Consider the following 25156-nt stretch of genomic DNA (forward strand, 5'->3'; position numbering starts at 1 on the left):
TCTGATCATTGATGTTTGATTACCAGAACCCTCCATTATATCTGCTTTCTTTAAGACTGTCCTTGTACTTTTCCATCTGCTTGGAATTTTGAATTCACTACTATCTCACTCCCACTTCCCTTCAGTTGATTAATGCCCTATGTATCCTTCGGATTTTAGCTCAAACATATGCTTCCTAGGAAGTCTTTGATGATGACCCTCGGACCAAGTAAAATCTTCTTTATATATATTATCTCTGCTTTACTTTTCCTTTGTCTTTATTTTTATACTATAATTAAATATTTATATATGTCTGTTTCTAACTTAGAAAGTAAGTTCTATTGGAGTGAGGTAGTATGCATGTCTTGCTGTATTTCTATCTTTAAGATCTAGTGGTGTTCTCAGCTCTTAGTAAGTTCTCAATAAATATATGTTGAATAAATCAGTGAGGGAGGCATGATTTTATAGAAAGAAAGAGTCACTCTTCTGAAGAAAAGTCCAGCCTAAGGTTTAGGAGGTTGATGTAACACAAAGGCATTTTTTTCTGAAGTACTTGATTATTTAAAACCAAAAATAATGAAAAATAGACATTGAAAAGATCAGACTAATATATTCCAGAGATACATGCAGAAATATACATAAATTGATTTTTATGTATAAGTTGTTTGGAGGGTCTAATCACCTCTGTGATTATGGTATCATGGAATAGATGAAATATTGGTCCAAGTCAATATCAAAGTGAATCAAGTGAATCCATGGAGACATCCTTTTCCAGAATGTAATGTGGGACTAGATACACTTATTAACATTCAGGATTTTAACTAACATATTAACTAACGTATTCCTAACATATCAGTGGAATACGACAGTAGAAAGGCTTCTTAGAATTGTTATCTGCCATATCTCATCTCTCACCTCAGTCAAATAGAAATCAAAGGCAAAAATGCATCCCTGAAAGAATTGTAGGTAATACTTCCATCATCAGTGTCAAAGCTGTGTTGGTGGTGCCCCTTTATACATCCCCATGTAATTCATTTCTGGGGCTAGTGAGAAAGCCAAATAAGTCTTAGAAAATGATGAGGTAATTATAAATTTACTCAAAAGGTGATAACTAATCATAGCTACTATTCTATATTGGTAACAATAAAATAGTGGTATGCAGCCATTGATCTAAGAAATTGTTTATATTCAAGGCAATCAGTAAAGACATCAGAAGCAGTTTGCCTTTATATTTCGGAAAAAAGCTATAGTATTGTTATCTTAGCTCAGGATTATGTAAGCTCTCATGTAGTCTGTCATAGTATAGTCTGCAGGAAAGTTGATCATTTTTATATCCTTTGGAATATCACCTTTGTCCCATACATTGATGTTGTTGTGCATATTGGACCTGAAGAGCAAGACATTGAAAACATCCTAGATATCTTAGACATAAGATTATCAGAATTTATGAGAAGTTCAGGGATTTGCCATATCTTTGAAAACACTAGGGGTCCAGTTTTATGTGCATGTCAAGAGATTATTGTTAAAGTAAAAAACAAGTTGCTGTCTTTGAGCCACCTATTAAGTTGAAAGAATACTTGATGACATTCTTTACATTTTAGAGGCAAAAAGGGTGTGATTCTTTAATCTATTTACCAGATAATAGAGAACACTTCTAGTTTCAGCAGTGCCCAGAGCAAGAAAGGGCTCTGCATCATATCCAGGCTATGGTAAAAGCAGCCTTGCCACTTAGATCATATGATCCAACAGACTAAATTGTACTTGAGCATTCTGTAGTATAAAGAGATACTGTCTGAAGCCTTTAGCAAGTCCCAATAAGAAAATCAGAGGGAAGATTCTCAAATATTGTAGTAAAGCCATGCTATACTGTGCTTACAAAAATTTTACCTTTAGTGAAATAGTTCCTATTTAGACTTTGCTATTAGACCCTTGTAGAGAGAAAAAATGCCTGATCATAGGACACTAAGTGACTATGAAACTCAAGATGTCCATTATAAATATGTTATCTGATCCATTCAATCAGAAAGTTGAACATGTGAGCAAGCATTCTATTATTAAATAAGAACTGTATATTGTGAATGTACCCAAGGAGGTCTTGAGGGCACAAGTACGTTGCTTGCAAATATGGTTCGTATTCTAAGAGTACCTGCTCTAAACATTTTATTGCTTCTCTGTGAATCTAAAACTATGGCTTCTTGTGACATTTCTTGTATCTAGTTAACAGAAGACCCAGCTAAATAAGTCTAGGTTTGGCATATAGATGGATCTACATCGTATTTGACACCAATGGAAATAAACAGTGCTATACTACAGCCTCACTTACAAATGGCCCTGATAAACATTGTGTAAAGGAAACTTACTAGTGGGAAGAACTTGAGGCATCAAATATGGTTCTCTACTTTGTCTGGAATAAGAGATGTATTGAAGTAGAGATCCTAACAGACTAGTTTCATGGAGAGTGTTTAATGGATTGGTCAGTTTTCCAAGGACTTGGAAAGAATACAATAATGACTGGTTACAAAGGGTCTTCGGGGGAGGTATTTAGAAAATAAGCAGTGTGACAATCTATGCTCATGTAAATTTTCAGTGGAGGGTCCCTAGACAGAGATGCTTATCAATAATCAGGTGAAAAAGATGACCTATTATATAGATGTCAAAGAGCCTCTTTCACAGTTGTTCCTGTGCTTGGTCAATGTGTCTATATGTAATCTTGAGACAGCAGCAGGGACAAAAGCTATACAAGGACTTAACTGCATGTGCTTTCCTCACCAAGGCTGATTTGGTTATGGAAACTGTTGTCAGGAAGCATCTTGATATGGCACTCTCATGTCCACCACCTGGCAGGAGGTTGATCACATTGAATTACTTCCATCATGGACAGGCAGTAATTAGTCCTTATGGGAATGGATACTTATATCTGTACACATATTTGCCTTTCCCACCTTTATTAATTTTGCCTGAATCACCTCAGAATGCTTTCTTTTCACTCTGAGATATGTGAAGAACATAAATATCTGTCCAGAGAATGAATTTTATGGTGAAAAAAATATCTGCAGCAATGGTCCTCTGATGATGACATTCACTGGTTGTATCATGTAATAGAACTGTACAAAGGCCTGTTGAAGTTTCAAGTACAGAGTCAGCTGTAAAGCAACATCTAGTTAGGTTGGTGTGTCATCCTACAGAATACAATATATGCCTTAAAACAAAGGTCATAGGGTGATTTCTTCCATATTTCCCAGTTTTCAAGGATCCATAAACCAAGAGGTGAAAGTGGACCCCTCTCATGATTATACTAATAATTACTAAAATAAGATTTTATTCCTGTTCCCACAGTCTTGGGCTTGGTGGGTTTAGATATGTTAGCACTCAAGAGAAAAGCAATTCCTCTAGGAAACAAAGTCAAAACTATTTTCTATTAAAAGTTGAGATTACCTCCAGACCAACTTACACTCCTCATGCTAGTGAATTTGCATGCTTCTGAATTACTTTGTTGGCCAGGATGCTTGATCACCACAAACTAGGTATATTATATTATGGCTACACAACTTGGCAAGTAGGGTGATGTCTGGAATTCAGAGAATCACTTGGGTGCAACTCAGTTTTCTCACATTCAATAATAATAACTAATGAGAAACTGCAATAGTCTCATGAAGGTGGGACCTATAAGGGCTCAAAAACTATAATGATAGGGCTTCCCTGGTGGCGCAGTGGTTGAGAGTCCGCCTGCCAATGCAGGGGACACGGGTTCGTGCCCCGGTCCAGGAAGATCTCACATGCCGCGGAGCGGCTAGGCCTGTGAGCCATGGCCGCTGAGCCTGAGCATCCGGAGCCTGTGCTCCACAATGGGAGAGGCCACAACAGTGAGAGACCCGCGTACCGCAAAAATATATATATATATATAATGATAGAAGTTTGAGTCACCACTCCAGGAAAGGAAAAACAACAACAAAACTAAGGTGTTGACAGAGGGCAGTGGAAGATAGAATGTGTAAAAAAAGAAGCCATTGGTTACTGATTTAGGACTCATTACCAGTTACAAAATGCAGATTGTAGCAGATTTGTTTGGTGGTAATTAATCACATTCCCTCCTTTTATTCTACTAATGTACACATTAGTACTTTGGTGACTAATTTTTTACTGATTTAACCATACCCTGCTATTATATGGTGGTTGATGAAACACTGCATTTTTCCTTCTTTGGGGAAGTGGAAGTTTCTTCATCAAAATGATTTATAAAGAGTGGTGCATGGCAAATGAATGTTGAGTGGCAAAAACAGTGGTGTACCCACAAGTTTTATACTTTACTCTCTCCAGCTCTGTGACTACAAAGGTTAACCAACCTCTACAGACTGCAGTATAAGAACCCCTCTTCCCCTTGATTTCTGGGAAAGGACTAACAGTAATTGAAAATATGTAAAATGAGGAATAGATCAAAGTATATTATGCCTCGTTTTTGCTCTCTCATGCATCTCCATGGTTTGGCCATAGTTTGAGCAATCATTGTGTGCCTCTATGGCCATGACTCATGTTGGTCAACCTGTCTTCTTTGGCTCCTACTCTTCACAGGTCCAGCCTCTTGTCCCATCAGGCCAGTGGTGAGGCTGGTGATAATATCTTTTCATTTTTAATAATTCTTGGCTACTTCACCACCTATTGTGAATTTCTTGATTCACCCAAACTCTATGAAAAGTCCCTTTATTAAATTCTGTTCATGTATATCCTTTAAGTGTACCATTGATTTATGTCAGTACTGTGACAATACAAAAGTCTTTACAATTTCTTTCAACTGTTAACATTTTAAGTTTCTATGGGTAAGATAATTTTCATACAGTGTGGATATAAAATTCAGTGGGGCATTGGAAATTTATATAGCACAATTTAATTAATTCCATCCCCTACACTATTGGTTTTAAAATGCTACCCTTTATAATGCTACAGCTAAATAGGGTAAACTTTCATATATATATATATATATATATATATATATAGTATTTAGATTTATTTTACACTGAGACACACAAAGAACCTTATAAAAAGAGATACATTTTTTAAAAGGAGGAATAATTATGTGGAACTGTTGCTAAGTTTTGAGGAAAATGTATCATTAATTTAAAAAGTAACAACCAAAATCCTCTAGAAAGTACAAATATGACTTTCATAGCCATGAAGTCATGCTCATGCTATTTTTTTTCCCTTTTTGCAATTGCACATCACAGAAACTTGTTCAATCTCCCTTGTGACCTTGTGAAGGGGTGCAAACATGTCCCTTTGTCACGTAAAACATTTTATTCATTTCAAAATGGGCACCATGACACTGCAGCTATTTTAAGCCTCCCATTGTTTGTCTAAAATAGATTGTGCTGGCAGAGTGTATGTTCTGAAAATTGTTTGCTTGGTGTGCTCATTACTTCATGTCAAATTCCAGAATGGCAATTTCTAACAATTTCTAAACTTTTTTTTTTGCTAAACTGGTTAAGTGAATGATGCTAGTTAAGTGTATGGTTTGTGGGAAATGAGCTGAGAGAACTAGAAATTAGTCTGGATGAGGGATAGAGAGAGACATAAAGACTATTCTGTCTTATGGGATAAGTCAGGTTTCACAGAACTGGGAAGAATGGTGATCAGGTGTAAGGCCAACAAGTTTTCAGTTCTTGTTAAAATCAGGGGCAAATTTAACATAAAAACAACAGGAGGTTAATTGATATTGATAGGATAAAACATACTCAATAGGTCAAATAAACTGATTTTCATTTCCTAAGTCCTTCCAGTCAACATAACACAATATAAAGCAAATTTACTTATGCCTCTTAAAGTCATCAGCTTTAAATATGACTTTTTAGGACTTCTCATTGTTAATGGAATCAAGTTCAAGCCCATTGTGGCTCCCCCATCTTATTTGCAAATATTCCTTTCCATAAATCTTACCATCTAGAACCGTGTTTTTTCACTACTATTCTGATATGTGTTACATGTTTCAGTATTTTGACAGGCATATATTTATTTTTTGTTTCAAATAGAAGGTTGAGCTTAATACAGTGTGTGTAAATCAGCATTTGGTTTGTAGCATGCAAAGTTTTAGTCAAAGGCCAAAGTTACATAAGAATTCACTGGCATATGTGGAAACTTGACTGTAAAAAAGGTAGGTAACCCTGCTCTGGCCACAGTGAACATACTTTGGGCACAATACATTATATACCTTTGTAACTTTTGCCTTGTTCCCTCTACTTCCTTAGCTTAGAATAGGTGTCCAAGGCCTACTGCTCACTCTCCATACAAACTCAAGCCACACCTTCTTTTGGAAAGTCTTAATCTCCCCAGCTATTCTCTTCTCTGGTCTCTCAATTATTTCTTCATTGCTCCATTAGCTCAGGCACCTGACTATGTTATGATTATTAGTCTATTTAAGCTCTAGTAGTGAACTTCTTCCAGGTAAAACTAAAATTAATATCTATAGTTTTGGCACCTAAAAAATAGCTTACCGACCTGTCAGTGCTCAAAATTGTTTGGTTAAGGGACAATCACTTCAAGCCTGGATCAAGAATCCATATAGATGTACACTTCAATACAAAAGCAATGGCACAGAGGGGGACCTTGAAGATGGCGGAAGAGTAAGATGCGGAGATCACCTTCCTCCCCACAGATACACCAGAAATACATCTACACGTGGAACAACTCCTACAGAACACCTACTGAAGGCTGGCAGAAGACCTCCCAAAAGGAAAGAAACTCCCCACGTACCTCGGTAGGGCAAAAGAAAAAAAGAAAAAACAGAGACAAAAGAATAGGGATGGCACCTGCACCAGTGGGAGGGAGCTGTGAAGGAGGAAAAGTTTCCACACACTAGGAAGCCCCTTCGTGGGCGGAGACTGCGGGAGGCCGAGGGGGGAGCTTCGGAGCCGCGGAGGAGAGCACAGCAACAGGGGTGCGGAGGGGAAAGCGGAGAAATTCCCGCACAGAGGATCGGGGCTGACCGGCACTCACCAGCCCGAGAGGCTTGTCTGCTCACCCGCCGGGGCGGGCGGGGCTGCGAGCTGAGGCTCGGTTTCGGTCACAGCGCAGGGAGAGGACTGGAGTTGGCGGCTTGAACATAGCCTTAAGGGGTTAGTGCACCACGGCTAGCCGGGAGGGAGTCCGGGGAAAAGTCTGCACCTGCCGAAGAGGCAAGAGACTTTTTCTTCCCTCTGTTTCCTGGTGCGCGAGGAGAGGGATTTAAGAGCGCTGCTTAAAGGAACTCCAGAGACGGGTGTGAGCCGCGGCTAAAAGCGCGAACCCCAGAGACGGGCACAAGCTGCGGCTAAAAGCGCGGACCCCAGAGACAGGCGCGAGACGCGGCTAAAAGCACGGACCCCAGAGACGGGCGCGAGCCGCGGCTAAAAGCACGGACCCCGGGGACGGGCGGGAGACGCTAAGGCGGCTGCTGCTGCCGCCACCAAGGGGCCTGTGTGCGAGCACAGGTCACTATCCACACCACTCTTCCGCGGAGCCTGTGCAGCCCGCCACTGCCAGGTTCCATGGATCCAGGGACAACTTCCCCGGGAGAATGCACGGCGGGCCTCAGGCTGGTGGAACATCACGTTGGCCTCTGCCGCCGCAGGCCCGCCCTGCAAGCAGTGCCCCTCCCTCCCCCCGGCCTGAGTGCACCAGAGCCCCCGAATCAGCGGCTCCTTTAACCCCGTCCTGTCTGAACAAAAAACAGACGCCCTCCAGCGACCTACATGCAGAGGCAGGGCCAATCCAAAGCTGAGCCCCTGGGAGCTGTGAGAACAAAGAAGAGAAAGGGAAATCTCTCCCAGCAGCCTCAGAAGCAGCGGATTAAAGCTCCATAATCAACTTGATGTACCTGCATCTGTGGAATACATGAATAGACAACGAGTCATCCGAAATTGAGGAGGTGGGCTTCGAGAGCAAGATCTATGATTTTTTTCCCCTTTTCCTCTTTTTGTGAATGTGTATGCTTCTGTGTGAGATCTTGTCTGTATAGTTTTGCTTCCACCATTTGTCCTAGGGTTCTATCCGTCCATTTTTTAAAAAAAAAATTTTTCTTAATAATTAATTTTAATAACTTTATTATACTTTTCTTTCTTTCTTTCTTTCTTTCTTTCTTTCTTTCTTTCTTTCTTTCTTCCTTTCTTTCTTTCTTTCTTCCTTTCTTTCTTTCTTTCCTTCCTTCCCTTTAAGGGAAGTCCTTTAAGACTTTCCAAAAGAAGGTGTGGCTTGAGTTTGTATGGAGAGTGAGCAGTAGGCCTTGGACACCTATTCTAAGCTAAGGAAGTAGAGGGAACAAGGCAAAAGTTACAAAGGTATATGATGTATTGTGCCCAAAGTATGTTGCCCACTCTCACCACTCTTATTCAACATAGATTTGGAAGTTTTAGCCACAGCTATAAGAGAAGGAAAGGAAATAAAAGGAATCCAAATCAGAAAAGAAGAATTAAAGCTGTTTGCAGATGACATGATACTATACATAGAGAATCCTAAAGATGCTACCAGAAAACTACTAGAGCTAATCAATGGATTTGGTAAAGTAGCAGGATACAAAATTAATGCACAGAAATCTCTGGCATTCCTATATACTAATGATGAAAAATCTGAAAGTGAAATCAAGAAAACACTCCCATTTACCATTGCAACAAAAAGAATAAAATATCTAGGAATAAACCTACCTAAGGAGACAAAAGACCTGTATGCAGAAAATTATAAGACACTGATGAAAGAAATTAAAGATGATACAAATAGATGGAGAGATATACCATGTTCTTGGATTGGAAGAATCAACATTATGAAAATGACTCTACTACCCAAAGCAATCTATAGATTCAATGCAATCCCTATCAAACTACCACTGGCATTTTTCACAGAACTACAACAAAAAATTTCACAATTTGTATGGAAACACAAAAGACCCCAAATAGCCAAAGCAATCTTGAGAATGAAAAACGGAGCTGGAGGAATCAGGCTCCCTGACTTCAGACTATACTACAAAGCTACAGTAATCAAGACAGTATATTACTGGCACAAAAACAGAAATATAGATCAATGGAACAGGATAGGAAACCCAGAGATAAACCCACACACATATGGTCACCTTATCTTTGATAAAGGAGGCAAGAATATACAGCGGAGAAAAGACAGCCTCTTCAATAAGTGGTGCTAAGAAAACCGGACAGATACATGTAAAAGTATGAAATTCTATAATTCCCTAACACCATATACAAAATTAAGCTCAAAATGGATTAAAGACCTAAATGTAAGGCCAGATGCTATCAAAATCTTAGAGGAAAACATAGGCAGAACACTCTATGACATAAATCGCAACATGATCCTTTTTGACTCACCTCGTAGAGAAATGGAAATAAAAACAAAAATAAACAAATAGGACCTAATGAAACTTCAAAGCTTTTGCACAGCAAAGGAAACCATAAACAAGAACAAAAGACAACCGTCAGAATGGGAAAATATATTTGCAAATGAAACAACTGACAAAGGATTAATCTCCAAAATTTACAAGCAGCTCATGCAGCTCAATAACAATAAAACAAACAACTCAATCCAAAAATGGGCAGAAGACCTAAATAGACATTTCTCCAAAGAAGATATATGGACTGCCAACAAACATATGAAAGAATGCTCAACATCATTAATCATTAGAGAAGCGCAAATCAAAACTACAATGAGATATCATCTCACACCAGTCAGATTGGCCATCATCAAAAAATCTAGAAACAATAAATGCTGGAGAGGGTGTGGAGAAAATGGAACACTCTTGCACTGCTGGTGGGAATGTGAATTGGTTCAGCCACTATGGAGAACAGTATGGAGGTTCCTTAAAAAACTACAAATAGAACTACCATATGACCCAGCAATCCCACTACTGGGCATATACCCTGAGAAAACCAAAATTCAAAAAGTCATGTACCAAAATATTCATTGCAGCTCTATTTACAATAGCCCGGAGATGGAAACAACCTAAGTGCCCATCATCGGATGAATGGGTAAAGAAGATATGGCACATATATACAATGGAATATTACTCAGCCATAAAAAGAAACAAAATTGAGCTATTTGTAATGAGGTGGATAGACCTAGAGTCTGTCATACAGAGTGAAGTAAGTCAGAAAGAGAAAGACAATTACCGTATGCTAACACATATATATGGAATTTAAGAAAAAAAAAAATGTCATGAAGGACCTAGTGGTAAGACAGGAATAAAGACACAGACCTACTGGAGAATGGACTTGAGGATATGGGGAGGGGGAAGAGTGAGCTGTGACAGGGCGAGAGAGAGTCATGGACATATATACACTACCAAATGTAAGGTAGATGGCTAGTGGCAAGCAGCCGCATGGCACAGGGATATCGGCTCGGTGCTTTGTGACAGCCTGGAGGGGTGGGAGAGGGAGGGTGGGAGGGAGGGAGACGCAAGAGGGAAGAGATATGGGAACATATGTATATGTATAACTGATTCACTTTGTTATAAAGCAGAAACTAACACACCATTGTAAAGCAATTACACCCCAGTAAAGATGTTAAAAATAAATAAATAAATAAAAATTTTAAAAAAAGCAATGGCACATTACAAACCTCCAAGTTTGCTTTGATTTCTGGTTAAAATATCTCTACACAATCATATACTCCATATGTTCTACCCTATATTCAGATGTATCTAGAGAAGACAATTTCAGTAAAAGAGAAGGCCAGAAATTTGAATTATTTCCTCTTACTGAAAAGGATGAAGGAGGAAAGCTATAAGGCTAGGGTTTGAGTTCCAGTCCTGCCATTATTTTTCTGGGTGAACTTTGGAAGAACAATCGCAAGAACAACAAAAAATTTCTAGTAACAACAAAACCATTATCAATAATAATTATAACATATGGAACAGAATGTACTACATGAATCAAACTATGATAAGCATATAAACTACCTAAACAGTTATTCAACTATAAAGTAATTGTGTTTCTTATTAAATATGATAGACAGAATACCTTAATTTTTTAATGCTCTATCTAAAACCTCTATCTCTATGAAATATAAAGGAATATTTTATTTAAAAAATGTTATAGATACCTAAGGGAAAAGTTGCGGAGATACTATCAGATGAGATATGACATTCAAATTTTGAAAAATGATGAGTAACTTAGCACAGGAGAAAGCTGAAATGTACCATCTGACTGGCAGAGTTAGAAACCAACAATCAGCAAGCTTATTTATGGTGCAAAACCATGGAAGGTCTCAGGAAGTGGAGACACCAGCTCAATGAAGGCAGGAATTAGGGGTGGACATAGAAACAGAAAGAACTGTTTTTAATCAGTTTAAACACTTAGATTTTTTTGTTCAATATTCCCTTATTTACCCCACACAGCAACATGACTACCCCTCCTCTGGTAAGGTAGGGAAAGAAAGTCTACTCCATGGAAAATTAAAACTAGTAATCTCTAGATTTGAAAATATTGAGCCAGGTTAAGAGGAGTTGGGGGTAAGTGAGGATATTAAAACAGGAGGATTAGATAAATGCCTCCTTTTTAAACTCTGAGACTTCATCTTACTTGTCTCGCTTTCCACTTCTAAAATTCAGAAAACCAGGCTTATACTACCTGTTAGGAAGAACAATTTGACCCAAGACAATACAAAAAAGATGATACATATTGATAATTATGTATCATCAAATGAAACAACTTAGTGTCCACTAAAAAAGTAAAACCTCTTCATATTTTAGCCTTTCTCACAACACATATACTCCAATCAATTTTTTTTTTTGGTTCCTCAATCTTAAATAGAAACAGACAGCTAACATATTTTAGGAAATGATCTAAATTTAAAGACAGACACAAAGACAAATATGCATATGCAGTTAACCCTTGAACAATGCAAGTGTTAATCTGCATATAATTTATAGTTGTCCCTTTATATCCACAGTTCCTACACATCTGCAGATTCAACCAACCATGGAACATGTAGTACTGTAGTGTTTACTACTGAAAAATATCTGCGTATAAGTGGACCCATACAGTTTAAATTCACATTGTTCAAGGGGCAACTGTACATAAGCATAACAAAAGAAAAACATTCTGAGGAAATATGGATCATTTAGAGAGAAAAAAACTTTAAAACACAACATTAATAGGAACTGTAATATAAAGAGAAGATATAACATCATGACATATAAGAATAGGGTGCTATATTTTTTTATGATTTAAAATGAAAATATCTCTTGAAATTAGGGTACTCATTTTTAAAAGATGGACTATTCAGATAATTACAATGTTGGTATTGAAAATTTGAAAAAGTACATTTTAGCAAAAACAAAATTTTATTTGACAGTTTGTTTGTGTAGGACCCAAAAGGTAGAAAAGTAATACAGAAAAAAAGGAAAACTGATGACTATAGCCAAATTAATTCAAGATTTAAACTAGAAGTTTTAATAGTTTTAATGGGCCAGGGATATTATCAAAGATCTTATTTAAAAAATTACAATAAAGGATATGGCCAAGACAGTGAAGTAGGAAGACCATAAGCTCACCTCCTCACATGGGCACAGCAAAATTACAACTGCTTACAGAGTGATTATTGATGAGAAAGACCTGATGACTAACAGAAAGAATCTTCTACAAATAAAGATATAAAGAAGGACTCACAATACACGTAGGAAACACAGAGACATGGTATAGTCAAGATCAACACCCCTGGGTAAGTGACTCACAAATGGAAGGATAATTAAAATTGTACACGTTCTACACAAGGAGTAAGGGATCTGAGACCCTTATCAGGTTCCCATACCCAGGATCCATAGACCAAGAAGAACACTCAAAATGTATGACTTTAGAAGGCCAGCAGTGCTTGCATACAGAAGAGCCGGAGGCTTATAAGAAACAGACTTGCTCTTAAGGGGTGCGTGCAAAATATCATATGCACTGAATCCCAGTGCAGAGGCAGTAATTTGAATGCAGCCTGAGTCAGATATACTTGCTGATCTTGGAGAGTCCCCCAGAGAGGCAGAAGGCAAATGAGACTCCCACATGGATAGATGTTGGTGGCAGACATTTTGGAGAGCTCATTCCCCCAGAAGGACACTGGTGCTGGCAAGTGACATCTTGGAATTCTCCTTCTAGGTCATTAGTGCTAGGAGCTTAACCACCCACCAGCAAGCCAGACCAGTAGCAGGACTCCCTTAGCTCCCATAACTATGCCTCCTGTGACCCAGCCTTAAGCAGCATTGAGTTGACGCCAGCCCAGGCCCCCTAGAACCACAGAGCCAGCTTGCAGGGTCCTTGCTCTACCCATCCGTGGTCCAGCAGCCACTATGTGAATCAGAGTCTGGCAGACAAATTGGCCTGGGGCCAGCTCCACCAACCAGCATGCCCAAAGTGTTTAGTCCCACTACAACAGAAGACCCCGCACAGCCAACATAGGGGAAACTACTAGAGCATATAGATTTGGTGACCAGAGAGGAGTGTATTCCTGGGGCCCATAGGATATCTCCTACATAAGGCTACTTCTCCAAAACTGGCAAATGTAACTGACCTATAAAACACAGAGAAATAAACAGAGAACTGGGCAAAATGAAGAGACAAAGGAATGTGTTCCAAATGAAAGAACAAGACAAAACCCTAGAAAAAAGAACTAACCAAAGTGGACATAAGAAATATACTTGATAAAGCGTTCAAGATAATGATCATAAAGATGCTCAATGAACACAGAAGAAGAATGGATAAACATGATGAGAAGTTCAACAAAGAGCTAGAAAATATGAAGAGAACAAAATAGGTCTAAAGAATACAATAACTGAAATAAAAAATACACTAGATGAAATAACCAGTAGATTAGATGATACAGAGGAATGATCAGTGAATTGGAAGACAATAATGAAACTCACCCTTGCTGAACAGAAAAAAAAAAAAAGAATTTAAAAAATGAGGAAAGTTTAACAGGCTTCTGGGACAATATCAAGCATACTAACATCTGCATTATATGGGTCCCAGAAGAAGAGAGGGAGAGAAAGATGAAGATAAAATATTGAAGAAATAGTAGGTGATAACTTCCCTAAACTGAGAAAGGAAACAGATATCCTACTCCAGTAAGTGAAGAGAGTCCCAAACAAATAACCCCAAAGAAGTCAACACCAAAACAAATTATAATTAAAATGGCAAAAATTAAAGTGAGAATCTTAGAAGCAGCAAGAGAAAAGCAACTAGCTCCATACAAGGGAACTTCCATAAAACCATCAGCTGCCTTTGCAGTGCAAACTCTGCAGGCCACAAGAGAGTGGCATGACATATTACAAGTGATGAAAGGAAAAAAGCTACAACCAAGGATACTCTAACTGGCAAAACTATCATTCAGATCTGAAGGAGAGACAAAGAGTTTTACAGACAAGCAACAGCAAAAGAGTTCAGCGTCACTAAACAGGTTTTACAAGAAATTTTAAAGGAACATCTTGACATGGAAAAAGAAATGACCACAATTAGAAATATGAAAATTATGAAAGGAATAATCTCATTGGTAAAGGCAAACATACAATAAAAGTAGTAGATCAACCACTTATAAAGCTAGTAGGAAGGTTAAAAGACAAAAGTAATAAAATCATCTATATACTACAATAAATTTGTAGGGATATTGAAACATTAAACATGGGGATAGGGGAGTAAAAATTCAGGGTTATTAGAATGTGTTTGAGCTTAAGAGATTATCATATATATACACATGAAGCAAACCAAAAACATGTAATAGATACACACACACAAAGAAAGAAAGGAATCCAAACATAATACTAAGGATAGTCATCAAATCACAAAGGAAGAGAGCAAAAGAAGATGAAAGGAACAAAAAAGAAAAACGAAAACAACAAAATTTCAGTAAGTACATACCTATCAATAATTACTTAAATATAAATGGACTAACCACTCCAATCAAAGGACTCATGGCTGAATGGATACAAAAACAAGATCCATATATATACTGCCTACAAGAGACTCACTTTGGATCTAAATGGAAAAAGTTATTCCATGCAAATGGAAATAAAAAGAAAGCTGGGGTAGCAATACTTACATAAGACAAAATAGACTTTAAAACAAAGACTGCAACAATAAATGAATAAGAAATATTACATAATGATAAACAGGTCAAAGAAGAAGATATAACAATTGTAAATATGTATTCACCTAACATAAGAGTACATAAAATCATAATGCAAATACTAACACTCCTAATGGGAGAAATTGGCAGTAACACAATAATATTAGGGGACTTTAACACCTCATTTTCATCAATGGACAGATCTTCCAGATACAGTAAATCTATGAGGAAATACTGGGTTTAAATGACATATTATACCAGTTAAAGTTTATATATATAAATAGAACATTTCATCCAAAATTAGCAGAAAGCACATTCTTTTCAAGTGCACTTGGAACATTCTTCAGGATAGATTGCATGCTAGGTCACAAAACAAGTCTCATTGAATTTAAGAAAAATTGAAATCATTTCATGCATCTTTTCTGACTACAATGCTAGGAGACTAGAAATCAACTACAAGAAGAAAACTGTCAAAAACACAAACATGTGGAGGCTAAATAATATGTTTCTAAGCAACCAATAGGTCACTGAGGAAATAAAAGAGGAAAAAAAAAATAGTGACAAATGAAAATTGTAACACAATTTAAAAAAATCTATGGGACTCAGCAAAAGCAGTTCCAAGAGGGATGTTCATCGCAATACAAGCCAACCTCAAGAAACAAGAACAAATTCATATAAACACTCTAACGTTGCACATAAAAGTACTAGAAAAACAAGAACATTGAAAACACAAAGTTAGTAGAAGGAAAGCAATAATAAAGATCAGAGTGAAAATAAATGAAATAGAGACTAAAACAATGGAAAAGGTAAATGACACTAAGTGCTGGTTCTTTGAAAATATAAATAAGTTGATAAAACTGTAGCCAGACTCATTGAGAACAAAAAGATAGAAGTTCAAATAAATAGAATAAAAACTGAAAGGGGAGAGTTTATAACTGATACCAGAAAACTACCAAGGATCATAAGAGAATACTATGAGCAATTATACACCAATAAAATGGACAACCTAGAAGAAATAGATAAATTCCTAGAAACTTAAAATCTCTCAAGACTGAATCAGGAAGAAACATAAAATATGAACAGACCAATTACTAGTAATGAAAGTGAATCAGTAATTTAAAAACTCCCAACAAATATAAGTGTAGAAGTAGTTGAATTATTCCAAAAATTGAAAGAAGAGTTAAAATCTATTCTTTTCAAACTACTCCAAAGATGGAAGAGGAAGGAATGCTTCTGAACTCATTCTATGAGGCCAGAATGATCCTAATATCAAAACCAAAGACACCACAAAAAAAGAAAATTATAGGCCAATATCTCTGATGAACATAGAGGCAAAAATACTCAACAAAATATAAGAAAACAGAATTCAACAATACATTAAATGAATCATACACCATGATCAAGTGGGATTTATCCCAGGGATGTAAAGATGGTTCAATATCCACAAATAAATAAATATGATACATCACATTAACAATTTTGAAGAATAAAAATAATGTGATCATCTCAAAGGATGCAGAATAAGCTTTTGACAAAATTCAACATCCAGTCATGATAAAAAACTGTCAACAAAGTGGATATAGACAAAACATACCTCTACATAATAAAGGCCTTGTGTGAAAAAACCCACACCCAATATCATACTTAATGGTGAAAAGATGAAAGCATTTTCTGTATATCAGGAACAAGACAAGGATTCCCACTCTTGCCACTTTTTTTTTTTTTTTGCGGTACGCAGGCCTCTCACTGTTGTGGCCTCTCCCGTTGTGGAGCACAGGCTCTGGACGTGCAGGCTCAGTGGCCATGGCTCACGGGCCCAGCCGCTCCACGGCATGTGGGATCTTCCCAGACCAGGGCACGAGCACATGTCCCCTGGATTGGCAGGCGGACTCTCAACCACTGCACCACCAGGGAAGCCCCTTGCCACTTTTATTCAACATAGTATTTGATATCCAAGCCAGAGCAATCAGGCAAGATAAAGAAATAAAAAGCATCCAAATAGGAAGGGAAGAAGTAAAACTGTTCCTTTTTGCATGTTACCATATATAAAAAAAACCCTAAAGAAGGCACCAAAAAGTATTTGAACTCATAAATGAATTCAGTAAATTTGCAGAATACAAAATTAACATACATAAATCTGTTGTATTTCTGTATATAAAAAATGAACTAGTAGAAAGGGAAATTAAGAAACAATCCCATTTACAATTGCATCAAAAAGAAAATACCTTGGAATAAATCTGACAAAGGAGGAAAAAAGAGTTGTACTAGGAAATCTTTAAGGCATTGATGAATGAAATTGAAGATGACACAAGCAAATGGGAAGATATAACATGCTCCTAGATTGGAGGAATTAATATTGCTAAAATGCCCATATTCCACAAGGCAGTGTACAGATTCAATCCAATCCCCTCCAAATACCAGTGACATTTTTTCACAGAACTAGAACAAATAGTTCTAAAATTTGGGAGGAAACACAAAATACTCAGAATAGCCAAGTTTTTTGAAAAAGAACAATACTGAAGGTACAATGCTCCCTGACTTCAGACTATACTACAAATTTCCTGTATTCAAAACAGTATGGCACTGGCACAAAAACAGAGACATAGATTAATGTCACAGAATAGAGAGCCCAGAAATGAACCCAAACTTATACAGTTAATAAATCTATGACAAAGGAGGTAAGAATATACAATGGAGAAAAGACAGCCTCTTCAATAAATGATGTTGGGAAAACTGAACAGCTACATGAAAAAGAGTAAAACTGAACTACTTTCTCATAACAACTACAAAAATAAACTCAAAATGGATTAAAGACTTAAATATAAGACCTGAAACCATAAAACTCCTAGATGAAAACCTAGGCAGTTCATTCTTTGCACTGGTCTTTATTGTATTTTTATGGATATATCTCCTCAGGCAATGGAAAAAAATCAAAAAATTTAAAATGAGGCTATATTTACCAAAGAACTTTTGCACAGCAAAGGAAACCATCAACAGACTGAAAAGACTGCCTATGGAATGGGAGTCCATATTTGCAAATTATATATCCAATAAAGGGTTAATATCAAAAATATAGAAAAAGGAACCCTCATACTCTTTTGGTGGGAATTTAAATTGGCACAGACACTTTGGAGAACAGTATGGAGCTTCCTTAAAAAACTAAAAGTAAGGGCTTCCCTGGTGGCACAGTGGTTGAGAGTCCGTCTGCCAATGCAGGGGACACTGGTTCATGCCCCGGTCCAGGAAGATCCCACATGTCATGGAGCGGGTAGGCCCATGAGCCATGGCCGCTGAGCCTGCGGCTCTGGAGCCCATGCCCCCAAAAGGGAGAGGACAAAAAAAAAAGGGGCCCAAAAACCCCCAAAAAAAAAAAAAAAAAAAAAAAAAAACCTAAAAGTAAAATGACCATATGATCCTGCAATCCCACTCCTGGTCATATATCCAGAGAAAACCATAATTTGAAAGGATACATGCACCCCAATGTTCATTGCAGCACTATTTACAACAGCCAGGACACGGAAGCAACCTAAATGTCTATCAGCAGAGGAATGGATAAAGAAGATGTGGTACATATATACAATGGAATATTACTCAGCCATAAAAAAGAATAGAATAATGCCTTTTGCAGCAACATGGATGGACCTAGAGATTGTCATACTGAGTGAAGAAAGTCAGACAGAGAAAGACAAATATCATATGATATTGCTTGTATGTGGAATATTAAAAAAGGGTACAAATGAACTTATCTACAGAACAGAAATAGAGTTACAGATGTAGAAAACTTATGGTTACCAGGTGGTAAGGGAGAGAGGGATAAATTGTGAGTTTGGGATTGACATATACACACTACTGTATATAAAATAGGTAATAAATAAGGACTTACTGTATAGCAAATCGAACTCTACTTCATACTCTGTAATGGCCTACATGGGAAAAGAATCTAAAAAAGAGTGCATATTATGTATATGTAAAAAAAAAACAAAACATAAAGTTATTTTTAATTGGAAAAAAATTTCTATTTTCAGCATAAGCACAATAAAGTAATGTAATAAAATGTGCTATAGAGCCCTGAAACAATCCAGTACATTTTTGAAATTTGATATTTTAAACTGTTAGCCTTTGTCACATAGATTAATGTTTCAATAAACACATCTGGGAAAATAAATAAATAAATAAATGTAAAGAAATCAAACAATTCAACATTAAAAAAAAAAACACAATTAAAAATTGGGCAGGGGCTTCCCTGGTGGTGCAGTGGTTGAGAGTCTGCCTGCTGATGCAGGGGACACGGGTTAGTGCCCCGGTCTGGGAAGACCCCACATACTGCAGAGCGGCTGGGCCCGTGAGCCATGGATGTTGAGCCTGTGCATCTGGAGCCTGTGCTCCACAACGGGAGAGGCCACAACAGTGAGAAGACCGCGTACCACAAAAAAAATAAATAAATAAAAATATTGGGCAGGAACATATGTGTTGTCTGACCGCAATGTTTGTGCCTACTCCACAGTGAGGGCAACAAGAAGTTAGTTTCCTTAGAACCAAGGAGGTGCCCTCGCACATGCAGGACAACTTGTTGCCCCATCCCTAATAAGGAAGAAGCTTCCTGCTATGGCTGCAACTGCTAAGAAGCCAGCCTTGCTGCGGTTTCTCTCAGACATTTTTCTAGATATTCTTTTTCTTTTTTTTTGCCACCCCACACAGCTTGTGGGATCTTGATTCACAAGCCAGAGGTTGGGCTGAAGCTCCTACAGTGGGAACTCTGTGTTTGAACCACGGGACCAACAGAGAACCTCAGACCCCAGGGAATATTCATTGGAGTGAGATCTCACAGAGGTCCTCATCTCAGCACCAACACCCAGCTCTACCCAACAGCATACAAACTCCAGTGTTGGAAGCCTCAGGTCAAACAATCAGTAAGATAGGAACACAATCCCACTCATAATATATATATATATATATAGTGGTAAAAAAATATGTCATGGATGAAGGAGCAAGGTAAAAACCTACAAGACCAAATAAATGAAGAGCAAATAGGCAATCTACATGAAAAAGAATTCAGAGTAATGACAGTAAAGATAATCCAGAATCTCAGAAATAGAATGGAGGCACAGATTGAGAAAATAGAAGAAATGTTTAACAAAGATCTAGAACTAAAGAACAAACGAACAGAGATGAACAACACAATAACTGAAATGAAGAATACTCTAGAAGGAATCATTAACAGAATAACTGAGGCAGAAGAACGAATAAGTGAGCTGGGAGACAAAATGGTGGAAATAACTGCTGAGGAGAAGAATAAAGAAAAAATAATGAAAAGAATTGAAGACAATCTCAGACACCTCTGGGACACACTAAACACACCAACATTCAAATTATAGGGGTCCCAGAAGAAGAAGAGAAAAAGAAAAGGTATGAAAAAGTATTTGAAGAGATTATAGTTAAAACTCTCCTAACATGGGAAAGGAAATAGTCACCCAAGTCCAGGAAGCACAGAGATTCCCATACAGGATAAACCCTAGGAAAAACACAGCAAGACACATATTAATCAAACTAACAAAAATTAAATTCAAAGAAAAAATATTAATGGCAAGAAGGGAAAAAAAATAAAATAATAAAAAAAAAACATATAAAGGAATCCCCATGAGGTTATCAGCTGATTTTTCAGCAAAAACACTGCAGCCAGAAGGGAGTGGCAGGATATACTGAAAGTGATGAAAGAGAAAAACCTACAACCAAGTTTACTCTACCTAGCAAGGATCTCATTCAGATTCGACAGAGAAATCAAGATATTTTCAGACAAGAACAGCTAAGAAAATTCAGCACCACCAAACCAGCTCTACATAACAATTAAGAAAATGATAATAGGAACATACATATCAATAATAACTTTGCATGTAAATGGATTAAGTGCCCCAACCAAAACACACAGACTGGCTGAATGGATACAAAAACAAGACTTACATATATGCTGTCTACAAGAGACCCATTTCAGACCTAGGGACACATGCATACTGAAGGTGAAGGGTTGGAAAAAGATATCCCATGCAAATGGAAATCAAAAGAAAGCTGTAGTAGCAATACTCGTATCTGAAAATAAACTTTAAAATAAAGACTATTACAAGACACAAAGAAGGACACTACATAATGATCAAAGGATCAATCCAAGAAGAAGATATAACAATTATAAATATTTATGTAGCCAACATAGGAGCACCTCAATACATAAAGCACATGCTAACAACTATGAAAGGAGAAATTGACAGTAACACAATAATAGTAGGGAACTTTAACACACCACTTACACCAATGGACAGATCATTAGAATAGAAAGTAAATAAGGAACACAAGCTTTAAGTGACACAATAGACCAGAAAGATTTAATTGATTTTTATAGAACATTCCACCCAAAAGTGGCAGAATACACTTTCTTCACAAGTGCACATGGAACATTCTCCAGGATAGATCACATCTTGAGTCACGAATCAAGCCTTGGAAAATTTAAGAAAACTGAAATCATATCACGTATCTTTTCTGACCACAATGCTATGAGATTAGAAATCAATTACAGGAAAAAAACTGTAAAAAAACACAAATACATGGAGGATAAACAGTGCACTACTAAATAACCAAGAGATCACTGAAGAAATCAAAGAAGAAATAAAAGAATACATAAAAACAAATGACAATGAAAACATGATGATCCAAAACTTATGGGATGCAGCAAAAGCAATTCTAAGAGGGAAGTTTATAACAATTCAATCTCACCTCAAGAAACAAGAAAAATCAAAAATAAACAATCTAACCCTACACTTAAAACAACTAGAGAAAGAAGAACAAAGAAAACCCAATGTCAGTAGAAGGAAAGAAATCATAAAAATCAGAGGAGAAATAAATGAAATAGAAACAAAGAAAACAATTGCAAAGATCAATAGAACTAGAAGCTGGTCTTTGAGAAGATAAAAAAAAAAATGTTCAACCCTCAGCGAGACTCATCAAGGAAAAAAGGGAGAGGACACAAATCAATAAAATTTGAAATGAAAAAGGAGAAATCACAACTGACACCACATAAATACAAAAGATAATAAGAGACTACTACAACCAAATATATGCTAATAAAATGGAAAACAATGAAGAAATGGACAAATTCTTGGAAAGGTACAATTTTCCAAGACTGAACAAGGAAGAATTAGAAAATATAAACAGACCTATCACAAGTAATGAAATTTAAACTGTAATTTAAAACCTTCCAACAAACAAAAGCCCAGGAACAGATGGCTTCACAGGCAAATTCTATCAAACATCTAGAGAAGAGCTAACACTGATCTTTCTCAAACTCTTCCAAAAAATTGCACAGGGAGAAACACTCTCAAATTCATTCTACAAGTCGCCATCACCCTGATACCAAAACCAGGAAAAGATATCACAAAAAAAGAAACTTATAGACCAATATCATTGATGAACATAGATGCAAAAATCCTCAACAAAATACTAGCAAACAGAATCCAACAATACATTAAAAGGATCATAAACCATGATCAAGTGGGATTTATCCCAGGTATGTAAGGATTCTTCAATATATGCAAATCAACGTGATACACCACATTAACAAATTAAGGAATAAAAACCATACGATCATCTCAATAGATGCAGAAAAAGCTTTTGACAAAATTCAACACTCATTTATGATAAAAACTCTCCAGAAAATGGGCATAGAGGGGAGCTACCTCAACATTATAAAGGCCATATACAACAAAGCCACAGCAAGCATCATACTAAATGGTGAAAAACTGAAAGCATTTCCACAAAGATCAGGAACAAGACAAGGATGTTCACTCTCACCGCTCTTATTCAACATAGTTTTGGAAGTCCTAGCCATGGCAATCAGAGAAGAAAAAGAAATGAAAGGAACACAAATGCCAAAAGAAGAAGTAAAAACTGTCACTGTTTGCGGATGACATTATACTATACATAGAAAATCCTAAGTATGCCACTAGAAAACTACTAGAACTAATCAATGAATTTTGTAAGGCTGCAGGATACAAAATTAATGCACAGAAATCTCTGGCATACCCATACAGCAACAATGACAAATCAGAAAGAGAAAATAATGAAACAATCCCATTTACCATCTCAACAAAAAGAATAAAACACCTAGGAATAAACCTGCCTAAGGAGGTGAAAAACTTGTACTCAGAAAACTATAAAACACTGATGAAAGAAATCAAAGATGGCATAAACAGATGGAGAAATATACCATGTTCTTGGATTGGAAGAATCAATATTGTGAAAATGACTGTACTATCCAAAGCAATCTACAGATTCAATTCAATTCCTATCAAACTACCAATGGCATTCTTCACAGAATTAGAACAAAAAAATTTACAATTCGTGTAGAAACATAAAAGACCCTAAATAGCCAAAGCAATCTTGAGAAAGAAAAATGGAATTGGAGGAATCAAGCTCCCTGACTTCAAACTATACGACAAAGCTGCAGTAATCAAGACACTATGGTATCTGCACAAAAACAGAAATATAAGTAAATGGTACGGAATAGAATACCCAGAGATAAACCCATGCCCATGCGGTAATTTACAACAGGGGAGGCAAAAACATACAAGGGAGAAAGGACAGCCTCTTCAATAAGTGGTGCTGGGAAAACTGGACAGCTACATGTAAAAGAATGAAATTAGAACACTACCTAACACCATACACAAAAATAAACTCAAAATGGATTAAACACCTAAATGCAAGACCAGGCACTATAAAACTGTTATAGGAAAACATAGGAAAAACACTCTTTGACATAATCCACAACAAGATATTTTTTGACCCACCTCCTAGAGTAAATAAAAACAAAAATAAACAAATGGGACTTAATTAAACGTAAAAGCTTTTGCACAGCAAAGGAAACCATAAACAAGACAAAAAGACAACCTTCAGAATGGGAGAAAGTATTTGCAAATCAAACAACAGACAAAGGATTAATCTACAAAATATACAAACAGCTCACAGAGTTCAATATCAAAAAAACAAACAATCCAGTTAAAAAATGGGCAGAAGACCTAAATAGACATTTCACCAAGGAAGACATACAGATGGCCAAGAGGCACATGAAAAGATGCTCAAAGTCACTAATTATTAGCGAAATGCAAATCAAAACTACAATGAGGTATCACCTCATGCCAGTCAGAATGGCTATTATCAAAAAATCTAGAAGCAATAAAAGCTGGAAAGGTTGTGGTGAAAAGGGTACTCTCTTGCACTCTTGGTGGGAATGTAAATTAATACAACCACTATGGAAAACAGTATGGAGGTTCCCTGAAAAACTAAAAATAGAACTACCATATGACCCAGCAATCCCACTACTGGGCATATATCCTGAGAAAACTATAATTCAAAAAGAGACGTACCACAATGTTCACTGCAGCACTATTTACAATAACCAGGACATAGAACCAACCTAAATGCCCATCGACGGATGAGTGGATAAAGAAGATGTGGCACATATCTACAATGGAATATTATTCAACCATAAAAAGAAATGAAATTGAGTTATTTGTAGTGAAGTGGATGGACCTAGAATGTGTGATACAGAGTGAAGTAAGTCAGAAAGAGAAAACAAATACCGTATGCTAACACATATATATGGAATCTAAAAAAAAAAAAAGAAAATGGTACTGATGAACCTAGTTGCAGGGCAGGAATAAAGATGTAGACATAGAGAATGGACTTGAGGGTACGGGGTGGGAGGGGGAAGCTGGGGTAAGGTGAGAGTAGCATTCACATATATACACTATCGAATGTAAAATAGCTAGTGGGAAGCAGCTGCATAGCACAGGGAGATCAGCTCGTTGCTTTGCCATGACCTAGAAGGGTAGGATAGGGAGGATGGGAGGGAGACTAAAGAGGGAGGAGATATGGGGACATATGTATGCATATGGCTGATGCACTTTGGTGTACAACAGAAACTAACACAGTATTGTGAAGCAATTATACTCCAATAAAATCTATTAAAAAGAATTGGGTGGAGTACCTAAATACATATTTTTCCAAAGAAGACATGCAAATGATCAACAGGCACATGAACAGATGCTCAATATCATTAACC

This window comes from Aethalodelphis obliquidens, unplaced genomic scaffold (assembly GCF_003676395.1).
Source record: "Aethalodelphis obliquidens isolate GAN/ISIS:26980383/991018 unplaced genomic scaffold, ASM367639v1 scaffold60, whole genome shotgun sequence".
NCBI lineage: Eukaryota > Metazoa > Chordata > Mammalia > Artiodactyla > Delphinidae > Aethalodelphis > Aethalodelphis obliquidens.